The 13,745-nt window shown below is 38.1% G+C and overlaps 1 long non-coding RNA gene across 1 annotated transcript in view; it reads right to left on the bottom strand.

Annotated features, from left to right (window-relative positions):
• Positions 1 to 386: 386 nt before the first annotated feature.
• The window catches only part of LOC109026569 (uncharacterized), a 29,104-nt gene continuing 15,745 nt past the window's right edge, over positions 387 to 13,745 (bottom strand). The window contains exons 2-4 of the long non-coding RNA XR_002005580.3: positions 9,842 to 9,968; positions 4,693 to 4,728; positions 387 to 686 (exon numbers count right to left, since the gene is read on the bottom strand). This is a non-coding gene — a long non-coding RNA (uncharacterized lncRNA). The remainder of the gene's footprint in view (positions 687 to 4,692; positions 4,729 to 9,841; positions 9,969 to 13,745) is intronic.

The following is a 13,745-nucleotide window of genomic DNA, read 5'->3' as shown; positions in this document are numbered from 1 at the left end:
GTGAATCTTCCTCTCTCCCTCACCAATGAGAAAATAAGCGGAGAGATAGGATGGTAGTGTTTTTTCTACATTTCTCTCCTGGATTAAGAGGATCATGGAATCATTAAAAGTGGGGAATTAGCTTCTCCTCAATTTATATCAATTGGGCCCTAGATCTTTTTCCTGGAATGACACAGACTCCATTTAATCTTTTACACACAAGAGTCTCATATGGATTATTTTTTTGCCAATTTTGATCTTCACATGTCTTTAGCCACTTCCAGACTAAACAAAGGACTTTCAACCTTTTGCTTCTTTTGCTAAAACTGATTTACATCACTATGAAGTCACACCCCAGGTGCAAGGAATAAGGCCTCAAATGTGGGTTTTAATTCAGTCAAACCAAATTTCAAACCACAGATGCTCCCGTTTATTATCTCTTTGACTGTAAGTTGCAGAATTCCTGTTACATTTTCCTCTGATTTAAATTTAAATAATAACACCCTACCTAACAGGGTTTTTGTGAGAATTAAATTAGATCATAAAGGTGAAACTTTCTCGTACAGTGTCTACAGCACCATTACAAGTAACTTCTGCATTTCTGAGGTTACTCTAAGATGCTTTATGATAAGGGAATCCAGGATTTCCCAAACTCTGCCTTATCCACATGGCTGCTGTTCTTCTCTGTTGGTATTCGAGGAAGATATCTGCAAAGGGAGGAGAGGAAACCACAAGGAATTTAGACTTTAAAATTATCAGAGAGCTTTTGCCTAAAATCTAATGCAGAGTTTTGGGTCAACTGGCGAATTGGGCTAAAGGAAGTGCCTTAGGCTGAAAGCCTCTGAGTGTCTCCTTTCTTTTCTTTTCTTCTCTCTCTCTCTGTTTGTGTGTGCCTGTGTGTGTGCTTCTTTCTCCTTCTTTCTCTCCATGTAAACAAAAATGGTAGCATCAGCCTCATCCTCGGTATAGAAATGGAAGATATGAGAGCACCAACATGTAGACAGGAAGAAAGAGCGAGAGAGATAACACAGGCACATTGCTTTTGAGCCTGCATGGCAACTTGTCTTAGGCACACAGAGAAAACCATCCATATGTTGATGTGTATGTGTGTCTGTTCCATAACCACACTCACTGGAAAACATGTACCAGTCAAGGAGTTCTGTCCCATCAACTTTAAAACTCCTGAAGAATTGTTGGAAAGGAAGTGATGCACTATCTGTGCAAGGAAGGAAAAGAGTAAGTGTCCTGTTTATCTTGTTTACCCTCTGCTTGAAGTCTTCATGTGTAAGAGGTACAGCAAAACATTCTGATTTTCTTTCCTGAAATTTCTGTTGCTGTCTCCTATCCTAGGATTTTACTCAGTAAGCACACAAATTTAGAGAATAGACGTTCTATTAGGCTGTTTGATGTATGTGAATTAGTTTAATTAAGATAATAAGAAAACCAGTTAGGGAAATTGTACAGTTCAGGATTGTGCGGCTTCAGCTGCAACTGAATGCAGGTGTTTGTGATGCAGTCACATCCCTGCCTTTTACAATATCTCTTAGCTTCATTTTTCTCTGTGTGTTTCAACTTTTGGTACTCCTGCCACACAATGGAGCAGGGCCAAAGATCCACTATCTTTGAATAATCTGCTATCTTTGAACATCTATGCCCCTTCCCCTAAAAAAGGAGTCTCAGTGACAGTTTCTAACCAGTATCTTTGAACATCTATACATTCTCCTCCAAGAAGGAGTCTTATTGACTCTGTCTAACCCATAAGATTCTACTTGGATCAAATGCTAGGTCCCTCTAAGAAATAGGGCTCTCTCTTTGGATAAAATAATGAATGACTATCATTTCTTGTACCCTGGTTATGTTTAGGGAATTACCCATATAATGAATTCCATGTCCCCATGATGTTAGCCTAAAATGCCCTCTTCTAGCATCCAGGGAATAGAAATGAGTATTACATTTCACCTCTCAGACTCATCCATGTAAGATTCATTCAGAATAGAGCAAAGGGAGGAAGTAGGTGCTATGAAGAATACAGCAAGGGTACTGGTTGACACCACAAATGTCCATGTACCTTCATCAGTATCTTTAGACTTTGTTTCTGGCCATGCATTCTCTTGCATGAGTGACTGTGACATTCTCATAGATTATTTGTGCCACCTCACAAGAAATTCAAGGTTTGTTGTCATTTTTGCTAAATTAGAAAGAATTGGTTCATATGTTTGCAACTAATAATCCTGATTGTTATTTATAGCTAACCTGGGTCAGCAGCCCATCCTGTTGTTGGGGAAGTAGCTTGATAGCAAATTGACATGATTTGGGAAAGAGTCATTTCTCCAATGGAGGCAATGCTGGACTGTCAAAAGACTCACATAGGTCTGACATTAGGTAGCAGGAATCGTCACTTGTGGAGTTATTCATTGATTTGTTAACTAATTAAAATCTCTGTGGATTGGCTGGGCACGGTGGCTCATGCCTGTAATACCAGCACTTTGGAAGGCGGAGGCGGACAGATCATGAGGTCAGGAGTTCGAGACCAGCCTGACCAACATGGTGAAACCCCATCTCTACTAAAAATACAAAAATTAGCTGAGCGTGGTGGCGGGAGCCTGTAATCCCACTTACTCATGAGGCTGAGGCAGGAGAATCGTTTGAACCCGGGAGGTGGAGGTTGCAGTGAACCGAGATTGTGCCACTGCACTCCAGCCTGGGCAACAGAGTAAGGCTCTGACTCAAAAAAAAAAAAAAAAACCAAAACCAAAAACAACAACAACAACTGAAAACAACTCTATGAATCATTCTCCAATGAACAAATGTGCTTATTTTATCTGCTTGGCTGGTTCCCCACTAGCTCTTTATGTGAAGCCAGTCAGCACAGATATGCTGCTGGGACAGGCACCTGAACCTGCCATGAAGTTCAGAACCACAAGCTCTGATTTCCTTTTTCTCCTTCACCCATAAACTCCAACTTTGGTTCCTTCTACTAATACCAATTTTTAATTGCTTTCTTTGATTCTTTTCTATTTTGATGGATAATTCCCTCTTTGGCTTTTTTTTCAACTCATTTGCAATTCTGCATACTGTCCTGATTTGTGCATTTCACACAGAGGGTCAGTAGGAGCTCTTTTGTCATCTTGGCCTCATTAGACTTCATTCTTGAGGTCAATTCCCATTATCCATTTCTGTAAGGGAGAGATAGTTCCTATATCATGTCTGCACCTTTATCACTATTGAAATATCCACCATACATTCCAAATGGGAACTGAGGGATTCTGACCCATTACCTTGTCTTTCTCTGTATCCCAAAATTGAGCATTGTTAATATTTATGGAGGGCCCATCAAAGGAGAATATACAGCTGGTATCTTAATACAATTGGCCATTGAGTTATTGCTGAAACCTCATTCTTTTTCAAATCAATTTTCTACAAAATTTTGTATGATCTTGTGTCAGTTTTCAACTCAGCTTTTATAAGCCCACTAGTGATGTTGCAATTTCCCCTGGGGGTTTACTGGTCCAAGGTATTCTTATGTAGCAGATGTTATAAAGCAGCTGGAAGATGCCGGTTTGCATAGACGAGGTAAACCATATGTATAGGAAATAAAAACAGTGAATTTTGTAATAAAGTAAAACTAAATTGTTTGTGAGTCAGTGTTACTCTTTAAAATAGGATGATGATCAAGGGAGATGCTAAGAAATGGCGGTTCAGCCCTGCCTCTAAGTCTGTGTTTGCAACTTTGAGCAGATCTTGTCATCCATTGAGATCTCAGCTTCTTTGTCTGTAAAATGAAGAATGTAGATTAAATCAGGTGTCATAAAACATTTTTAATGTAAATGTTTTAGGCTTTGTTATTTGTTGCAACTGCTCAGTTCTACCCATTAAATGTGAAAACAGCCATAGAAAATATGTAAGCCAGTGAACATGGCTATCTTCCAATAATACTTTATTCACAAAACAGACAGTGGACCAATTTGGTCCATGGTTCGTAGTTTGCTGATCCCTTTACTAAGTGATCTCTAAAGGTCACATCTGCCCCAATATTATCTTCTCTCAAATGCATATGACCTCTCTAGAGAGCAAGATTTCCAAAGTAATTTTAAAACCAAATTCTAGAAATGATACGTTACTTACATTTAGTTGTCTTTTGGGATATTTTTCATGATCCCTAGACCTTACTTCTGGTTCTTCAATACTACCAGCCCTTCATATTCATGCATATATGCACACACACATACACATGCACAAACACACGTGTACACATTTCCCGCACAAGTTCAAATTGACCTGTTCTCAAAATGCTACCACTTAAAAAGCAATGTCCTAAATGCATTCATAACTTAGAGGCAATTTTGATAACTTCTAAGATACAGACTGTGTCCCTAACAAGGTGACCTATTAATAATATCATTTTTTTCATCGATTCAGCCAATATTTATTTAGGACTTATTGTGTACTCGACACTGTGCTTTGAGTTTGGGATAGAATAGTGACAAAACACTTGTGACCCATATCGTCATGGTCTATATAGTCTGGCATAATTGATTTAACATTTCAACATCACACCTGCTTAATAAGGTATATTAATGCAGTGCTAAAAATACAAGAGAATGAATTGATGTTCTAGTTTTAATTTAACACCTGGATGATGTTAGCTCAGTTCTTTATGTTTTATGAGCTTCACTTTCCTCAGCTGTAAAATAAGAATAGTTACAAACTTACCTTACATTTTTTTGTGTGATTTTAGAATTCTTTCACCTGAAAAGATAGTTATTTGTATATGCTCAATTCTGTTTGAATCATTCAAGGCCTAGTATCGTAGGCTTCATAATAAATCAAGCAAACACATCAAAGGAATAATTTTCTGCCGAGTTTTATTCCTGAATCACTAAAATAATGTCCTTTAGCACTCTGGGAATAAGTTGCATTTGGTTTGATGATTTTTTTCATTGCATTAATTCTTAATCTTTCAGGTATTAGGTGGAAGGCAAGGTGATAGCTGTTTTAGATCTTCAAAAATTGAAGAAAAGGAAAACATTTATAATTTACATTATGCTTGAACTGCTCCCACCCACTTAACTGCTAGTTTCAGGTTTTTCATTATCCTTACTAGTAATTAACTTACCTGAGGATAATCAACACATAATAAAGTGTTACGGCAGAAGAAATTAGGCTCTACGCATTTCCTAGAACTATTATGAGAATAACAGAAATAATATATTCAAGATGTACTCATCTCTCTGGAGGACCACACCTTTATTAGTGAATGTTCTGCAAAGAAACAGAACCAATGGGAGATAGAAAGATACATGAACAAATAGATAGATAGATAGATAGATAGATAGATAGATAGATAGGCAGATAGATAGATAGATAGATAGATAGATAGATAGATAGATAGACAGACAAATAGGTAGATGGAAACAAAGAAATAAAGAAAAGAAAGGAAAAGAAAGGAGGGAGGGAGGGAAGGAGGGAAGGGATTTATTATAAGGAGTAGGTTCACATGGCTATGGAAACTGAGAAGTCCCACTATCAGCTCTCTGAAAGCTGGAGGCACACGAGAGATGGTTATGAAGTTCTAGTCCACGTCTAAAGGCCTGAGAACCAGGGAAGTCAATGGTCTAAGTTGCAGTCTGAGTGTGAAGGTCCAAGAGCCAGGAGTGTCAATGTCTGAAGGTATAAGATGATGGTTGTCTCATTTCAAGAAGAGAGAAAATTTACTCATCTTCCACCTTGTCATTCTATTTTGACTTTCTGTGAGTTGGTTGATGCCCATTCACATTGAGAAGGGTAATCCTTTTTACTCAGGCTACCAGTTCAGTGCTAATCTCTGAGAAATACCCTGCCAGACACATTCATAAATAGTTTTTTTTTCAGCTACCTGCGCATCCTTTTGCCCAGTCAAGTTGACACATAAAATTAGCCATCACAACACCCTCGTTTTGGCCATTCAATTGCATTTCTTATTGGAGTGATTTCTCCAACCTTTCATGTCTGGACTCACATGAAACTGTTTACTGCACACAGACTTACTAATGTAATAGGTCTACAGAATAAAAATATTCGGTTGCACTCTACAAAGAAGGGAAAGGTAGTTGTTTAGAATATGAAATGGGTAACAAAGCTTGGGAGTTTCCCAAAAAGTTTTTTCTTCTTGAATGAGACTCTAGATTGAAGCACCAAATTCTGAATCTCTTCTTTGAGGCCTTCCTCCAATACTCAAATTACCTCTAATTTAATCAATTGCTTTGGAACAGATTCACCTATTCAAAGCAAGTGCTACAGCAGATTGCACCTTGATGTGCTGTGGTTTATCCTGTTCCTGGGTCTTTACTAGGCTTTTCCATAGAACCCTTTCTCCATCCCTACCCTTCAGTTTCACAACTCTTGTTTATCCCTTAGACCTCAGTTTAAACATGTTTTTTTCCAAGAATGCTTTCTTGAGAACTTTAACATATGCCAAGAATAATTTTCTTTAACTAACTCCATCCCATTTTCATCAAACTCTTCTTAACCATAGATATGTTGACTCAGAACAATTTTTAAGAGCATTTGTTTCTTCATCCATCCCCTCCCTCAACAAGCCTGCCTCCCTTAAGTCTTCCTATCTCAGTAAGTGGAAACTTCATTCTTGTAGCTGATTACAAACTTGGCAACACCATTAGCTCTTCTTTTTTTGTTTGTATCTCACATTCAATCTGTCAGAGAAGCTTGCTGGTGCAGCCTTCAAAATAAATTTAAAATACCACCAATTTTTGCCAACACCACTGCTATCCTTTTTCAAACCATCATCACTTCCTGCCTGGGTAAAAGTAATGTTTTAACTGGTCTTCCTTCTGTCAATTTTGCCCTCTGTAATCTTTTTTTTTTTTTTTTTTTTTCAGACAGAGTCTCGCTCTATTGCCCAGGCTGGAGTGCAGTGGTGTGATCTCGGTTCAATGCAACCTCCGCCTCCCGGGTTCCAGCAATTCTCCTGCCTTAGCTGCCTGAGCAGCTGGGACTACGGATGCTTGTCACCACACCCAGCTAATTTTTCTATTTTTAGTAGAGACGGGGTTTCACCCTGTTGGCCCGGATTGTCTTGAACTCCTGACCTCGTGATCCACCCACCTCAGCCTCCCAAAATGCTGGGATTAGAGGCATGAGCCACTGCACCCGGCCTCTGTAATCTATTTTTAACACAGAAGCAGAGTGATGATTTCAAATGTAAGTGATATCATGCCACTCTTCTGCCCAAAATGACAACCAAAGTCCTAACAATCAATTTACAAAGACTTCAGTGATCTCACAGCATCCTCTGTTCAACTTTGTCTCATGTCCTGGTATTTTATCCTTTCTTCTACCCTGCAACCATACTTACCCTTTTGCTAGTTCTTGAGGATACTAAGAACTCACTCTTGTCTTTGGCTCTGTTTATATGCTGGATTACATTTATTGATTTGCGTATATTGAACCAGCCTTGCATCCCAGGGATGAAGCCCACTTGATCATGGTGGATAAGCTTTTTGATGTGCTGCTGGATTCGGTTTGCCAGTATTTTATTGAGGATTTTTGCATCAATGTTCATCAAGGATATTGGTCTAAAATTCTCTTTTTTTGTTGCGTCTCTGCCCGGCTTTGGTATCAGAATGATGCTGGCCTCATAAAATGAGTTAGGCATGGGCAACGACTTCATGTCCAAAACACCAAAAGCAATGGCAACAAAAGACAAAATTGACAAATGGGATCTAATTAAACTAAAGAGTTTCTGCACAGCAAAAGAAGCTACCATCAGAGTGAACAGGCAACCTACAACATGGGAGAAAATTTTCGCAACCTACTCATCTGACAAAGGGCTAATATCCAGAATCTACAATGAACTCAAACAAATTTACAAGAAAAAAACAAACAACCCCATCAAAAAGTGGGCGAAGGACATGAACAGACACTTCTCAAAAGAAGACATTTATGCAGCCAAAAAACACATGAAAAAATGCTCATCATCACTGGCCGTCAGAGAAATGCAAATCAAAACCACAATGAGATACCATCTCACACCAGTTAGAATGGCAATCATTAAAAAGTCAGGGAACAACAGGTGCTGGAGAGGATGTGGAGAAATAGGAACACTTTTACACTGTTGGTGGGACTGTAAACTAGTTCAACCATTGTGGAAGTCAGTGTGGCGATTCCTCAGGGATCTAGAACTAGAAATACCATCTGACCCAGCCATCCCATTACTGGGTATATACCCAAAGGACTATAAATCATGCTGCTATAAAGACACATGCACACGTATGTTTATTGCGGCATTATTCACAATAGCAAAGACTTGGAACCAACCCAAATGTCCAACAATGATAGACTGGATGAAGAAAATGTGGCACATATACACCATGGAATACTATGCAGCCATAAAAAATGATGAGTTCATGTCCTTTGTAGGGACATGGATGAAATTGGAAACCATCATTCTCAGTAAACTATCGCAAGAACAAAAAACCAAACACCGCATATTTTCACTCATAAGTGGGAATTGAACAATGAGATCACATGGACACAGGAAGGGGAATATCACACTCTGGGGACTGTGGTGGGTTGGGGGGAGGGGGGAGGGATAGCATTGGGAGATATACCTAATGCTAGATGACGAGTTAGTGGGTGCAGCGCACCAGCATGGCACATGTATACATATGTAACTAACCTGCACAATGTGCACATGTACCCTAAAACTTAAAGTATAATAAAAAAAAAAAAAAAAAAAAAAGAACTCACTCTTCCAGGGATTTAGCTCTGTGGTGCCCTCTGTCTTAAACACTCTTGGCTCAGATACCAACGTGACTTATCTCTCACTCTTTCAAGGATTTATTTAAATATCACTTTATGGGTGAGAATTCCTTTGCCTGCTCTAATTACAGTTGCAAGAACATTTACCATCAGCCTGGTTGTTCCTATTCTCTTTCTCTGAATTTTTAAAAAATCTACAACATTCTATATTTTTCTTCCTCATTTTACTGTTTTCTAACTTTTCCAAATAAACCATGAGAAAAGAAGAATTTTGCTTATAGCTGTGTACTCAGCAGATAGAATTTTGCCTGACGTGGCAGGAGGCATTCAATAAATATCTGTTTAATAGAAATTTCAGATCTGAGATAATTGCATGAGCTATAAATTGTTTCAAAAATTACATATAGATGTATCAGTTTTTTTCCCAAATTGGCCATGTCAAACACTTTATCAGCGTGATTTGTTTTTACTGGTAGTGATGTTAAGAGAGATTCCATTTGACCTATTTATTTTGGAAGTGATTCAACTATGAGTCCACTGTCTAAAGAGGTTCTAATCAAGTTAATTATTTTTTTTATCAGAAATCTTCCGAAGTTTTCCTGGTCTGTGGTGTTATTCCTGTATAATAAACCTGGGATGGCAGAAAATGATATAAATAAGCAAAGCTGGCTTGCTTCTACCCTTGTTTCTACATATTTCTACATGTTCTACCCCCATTCTTACTTTCCTGTGAATGAGAAGGAGCTTTATCAGTGCTGAAGAGAAAATTGAGAAATCGAAACATGTCCTTAGGTTACCTCCCTGAGAGTTGAAGCTTTTAGTAGGAAGAGTAAAGAAATGTAAATATAACAGGATTTTAACAATGGTTCTTCACATTCCTTTTACTTTACCTCTCAAGTATGTGGTAAGACCCTTTTTTTTTTTTTTTTTTTTTTTTGAGACGGAGTCTCGCTCTTTGCCCAGGCTGGAGTGCGGTGACGCTATCTCACCGCAAGCTCCGCCTCCTGGGTTCACGCCATTTTCCTGCCTCAGCCTCCCGAGTAGCTGGGAATACAGGCGTCAGACCCTTTGTCTTGGTAAAAACTCCAAAGTCGTGGCTTACCTGGAACCAGAGGATGGACTATGAGAACAGAGATCTGGAGAAGGTGAGCAGGAGTTCCTATAGCGGAAGCTAAAAACTTTCTTACAACTTCTCTGTGATTCAGGAAGCTTAACGGAGTGGAATAAATCTAAGAGTTTGGGGAAAAAGAAAAAAAAAGCAACAAAAACACTGTTAGTGATAGAGTGCACATCCCATAGGAAGTGAGTACGTGAGGAGGCATGTATACCTTGGAAATCTGATGTCTTTGCCTACTCTTACTCTTCAGCCTGCATAATCATTATTGTCTATTGTTATCAATTACATAGTAATAAGGGGTGAAATGATGTTGAAAAGTCAGGGGCTTCTCAGTTAACTAGAGCTGCCTAACTGGTTGGGTTATTTCACTGTTCTACTTATACATTTCCTTTATTGTTCTTTGTTCTTTATTTTATTGCTTTTTGCTTGTTTGTTTGTTTATAACATATGAGTTGCTAAACACCTAAAGCTTACAGTAAAAGAGCCAGAGAGGCAACATGAACTCTATTTCAGAAATGAGTTCTTATCCTTGGTTTTACGTCTTGTTATCTGTGTGGCCTTGGGAAAGTTGCTTAACTTCATACTTCCCAGGACCTACTCAGAAAAAGGCGCAGGAACATCAGTTAATGTGTTAACCATCAGTTAGTGTGTCACTCTGATTTTTCAAAGACAAACTGCTTCCCAGCGGTGAAATTCAGTCTCACCTCCAATGTTGTGTGTATATTTAAGCCAGTTGGCTTGGCTCTTGTGTGATTTTTATGATTGATGAGTTTTCCTATTTTCATGATGATGTTCCTCTGAGAGAAGAAACCAGAACTGAGGCCAGATTGATAACAATCTCATTATGGCCTTATTATTGTTCTGGTCCTGGAGATCCATAACTTGGTTTTCTATTAGCCCATTACTCAAATGAGACTGTTGGAAAGCAAAAGCTTCTGTTGTGAGGCAGCATGAGCCACCTGGCATTTGGAAATGCCTGTTTGGATGCACTGAAGATGAGAAAGCTATGTGGAGTGGCCAGCACAAAGGATGCTTTTTCTTCCTTGTGCATCTGTATTCGTGTGAGGTTACAGTCTCCCTGGAAAGAGAGATGCATAAGACCCATTAACATTTAGAGGATAAATGCACACTCACTAAGAGGTAAATATGCCTATTAACGTAAGAAACATGCATCAATTTCACTGGCAATCTCACACAGGCAAACACTAATGTTGTGAGGACAGAAAGATCCAAGGGCGGCCTGAAATGGATAGGTTTTAATTTAAGAAACATTATAAGGAAAAAAAGTTGTTGTGACCTTAAAAAGATGAAGAAAACTTGGCATTGAAATCTGAACAAGATATCTGCAGATTTTCTGTTCCTGGGATTTCAAGAGCAGGAAAGCTGAGTAAGAAAAGGAATGAGAGAAAATTTACCTTCTACATTGCAGATTGTGCCATTATCCATTTAATCCTAAATTTAGGATAAATTATAATCTCCTTGCATTAGTTCGCTAGGACTGCCATAACAAAGTTATGCACAGACTGGATGGCTTAAACAACAGAAATTTGTTGTCTCACAGTTTTGGAGACCAAAATTGTTGATTTCTTCTGAGACCTCTCTCCCTGCGCTGTGGATGACAGTCTTCTCCCTGTACCTGTGCGTCTTCACTCCTTAGTTTATTTCTATCTTTGTCCTAATTTCCTCTTATTATAAGGGCACCAGTCATATTGGATTACGGCTTGCCATAATGATCTCATTTTACCTTAATTAATTCTTTAAAGACCTTATATCTAAATGTAGTCACATGCTGAGGTGTATTCATGACACACATGCTGGGGATTAGGACTCAACATATGAATTTTAAAGGGACACAATTCCATCTGTCACCCTCCTCCACACTTAGACAAATCTAAGTGATGGGTCCTCTTAGCCCATTTTTCAGAAGAGAAAAATGAATGTTCTGAAAGGCTGAAACGCTGTCATATTCAAACAGCTTTAAAAAATACAGAGAGTAGCTGAATCAGGGAAAACAGTGAATTGCTCTTTCCTTCCCTCCAAGATGTCCTTTGCTTCCTTGATTAACATTTAGGAAGAATGGACCTAGAAAAGGGAAAAACATAAAAACACAAAATCATAATGCTGCTCCTCCGATTTCTGGGTTTTTGTGTAATTATAATTACTAGTATACTAAGAAACAACCCATGATCATGAAAGCATTCATTTAATTTCTCACAAAACTGTCTTAACAATTGAACTTAAAATAAGTGAACAAATATTTGGTTAAAATATTTGGATAAATTATGTATCCGTGAATATTTTCCACGTGCATACTTAAATATGAAATATTAAGATGTGTGAGGCATGTCATAAGAACAAATATGTCTTGTTTGAAAAAATGCAAGTAAATAATCTTATTTTCAGTTTTGTAAGTTTAGAGTTTTTCCTACGAAACTTCAGTCTTTATGGAATCCTAATACGACGTTCTTATTTCTATATGGGATTTGGCTACTATAAATTGGGAGAAATTAAGAGTGACATCTATTTATCTTGACATTCTATATATAGTTTTTTCAAGGTAAATCTATTAATATTGCTTTATTCAAAACATAATATGGCACAATCAAAGTTGTATCAAAATCTGTTAGGTAGATTCATGACAAGTCATCATTACTAAATTGTTCACAGTGGTAGAAAGGGGTGATGGAAAGATGACTTGAGTAAAACTGAGGAATCCTTCAGTTTATTTTAAGCTCATCTACAAACCTGTCTGATGATACTGAGCAGGCTACGAAAGCTTTCCAGGCATCAGTTTACTTACTAGTAAAAATAGAAATCCCCAACATGTAATTAGCAAATTAGATCATATATGTGTGTAAACTTCAAGAATGTATAAATGTAAAATATTATTGCTATTATTATTATTTTTCTTTGTCTTTCCTAAGGAAGAAAATTGTCTGCTTGTATTCTAAGCACTTTGTAAACAAACACTAGGTATTCAGTGAACAGGGAGCAAAATCTAGTTCTCAGCTAGCTGATAGCAGAGTGAGGGAGAGAGACAGGGTCGGTGGTTTGTGATTAAACACTCCAAATGTTCCATGCTAAAATAGATATCAGTGTGGTATGCCCTGGGAGCATAATAAAGGACACCCCTGATGGAGTAAGCAGGGATGAGGAGGGAGTCAGAAAGTTTCCTAGAGATGACACTGAAACAAAGTTAATTAGTATGAGCAGGAGGTAGCCGAGTCAATCAAATACTTTTTCATACAGAATACATTCCATAAGCGATTGCTTTATAACCAATTAAACTCTTCACACAAAATATAATGGGAGATTTAATTATGTTTTGATATAATTTGTGATTTTTAAAAATAAATAAATTGTTGGTTTCTTTCTACAAGATTTCCTGTGGATTTTCAAAAACTTTCAATTATTTCTAGATATTAATATTAATACTTCTAATGTGGTGATTCTGACATGGCAGGTTGTATTTACAAAAACGGTCACAACATTTCCTATTTTGCATCTTCCTCTACAATGTGACTTTGGCCCTCCTTTCATGGAAGGATGAAGCCTCTGCTTCTTCCCTTAAATGAGAGTGCGCTTCCAAATCCTTTAACAGATAGAGAATGCCAGATATGATGCTGTATAATTTCTCAGGCTGCCTCATGAAAGGTGATGCACCTTTGCCTTTTTTCACTGAAATACCTGTGCTTGGAACACACACACTTTAAATATGCTGCAACTGTTAAACTGTGAGGAAGCCAAGCTACATATTAGGCAAACGTAGGGGCTCTGAACAGCAGGATTAGTCTTCGATCTTCCCAGGCCAGGCACCAGCCATGTGAGTGAACAACCCTTTCGATGATATTCTCTCCAGGCTCAAGTTACCCCTAGATTTTGAGTCTTT

The sequence above is a fragment of the Gorilla gorilla genome, chromosome 3 (genome assembly GCF_029281585.2).
Source record: "Gorilla gorilla gorilla isolate KB3781 chromosome 3, NHGRI_mGorGor1-v2.1_pri, whole genome shotgun sequence".
In the NCBI taxonomy this organism is placed as follows: Eukaryota; Metazoa; Chordata; class Mammalia; order Primates; family Hominidae; genus Gorilla; species Gorilla gorilla.
Note: the sequence above shows the minus strand (reverse complement) of the source record. Positions and strands in the feature narration are given on the sequence as shown.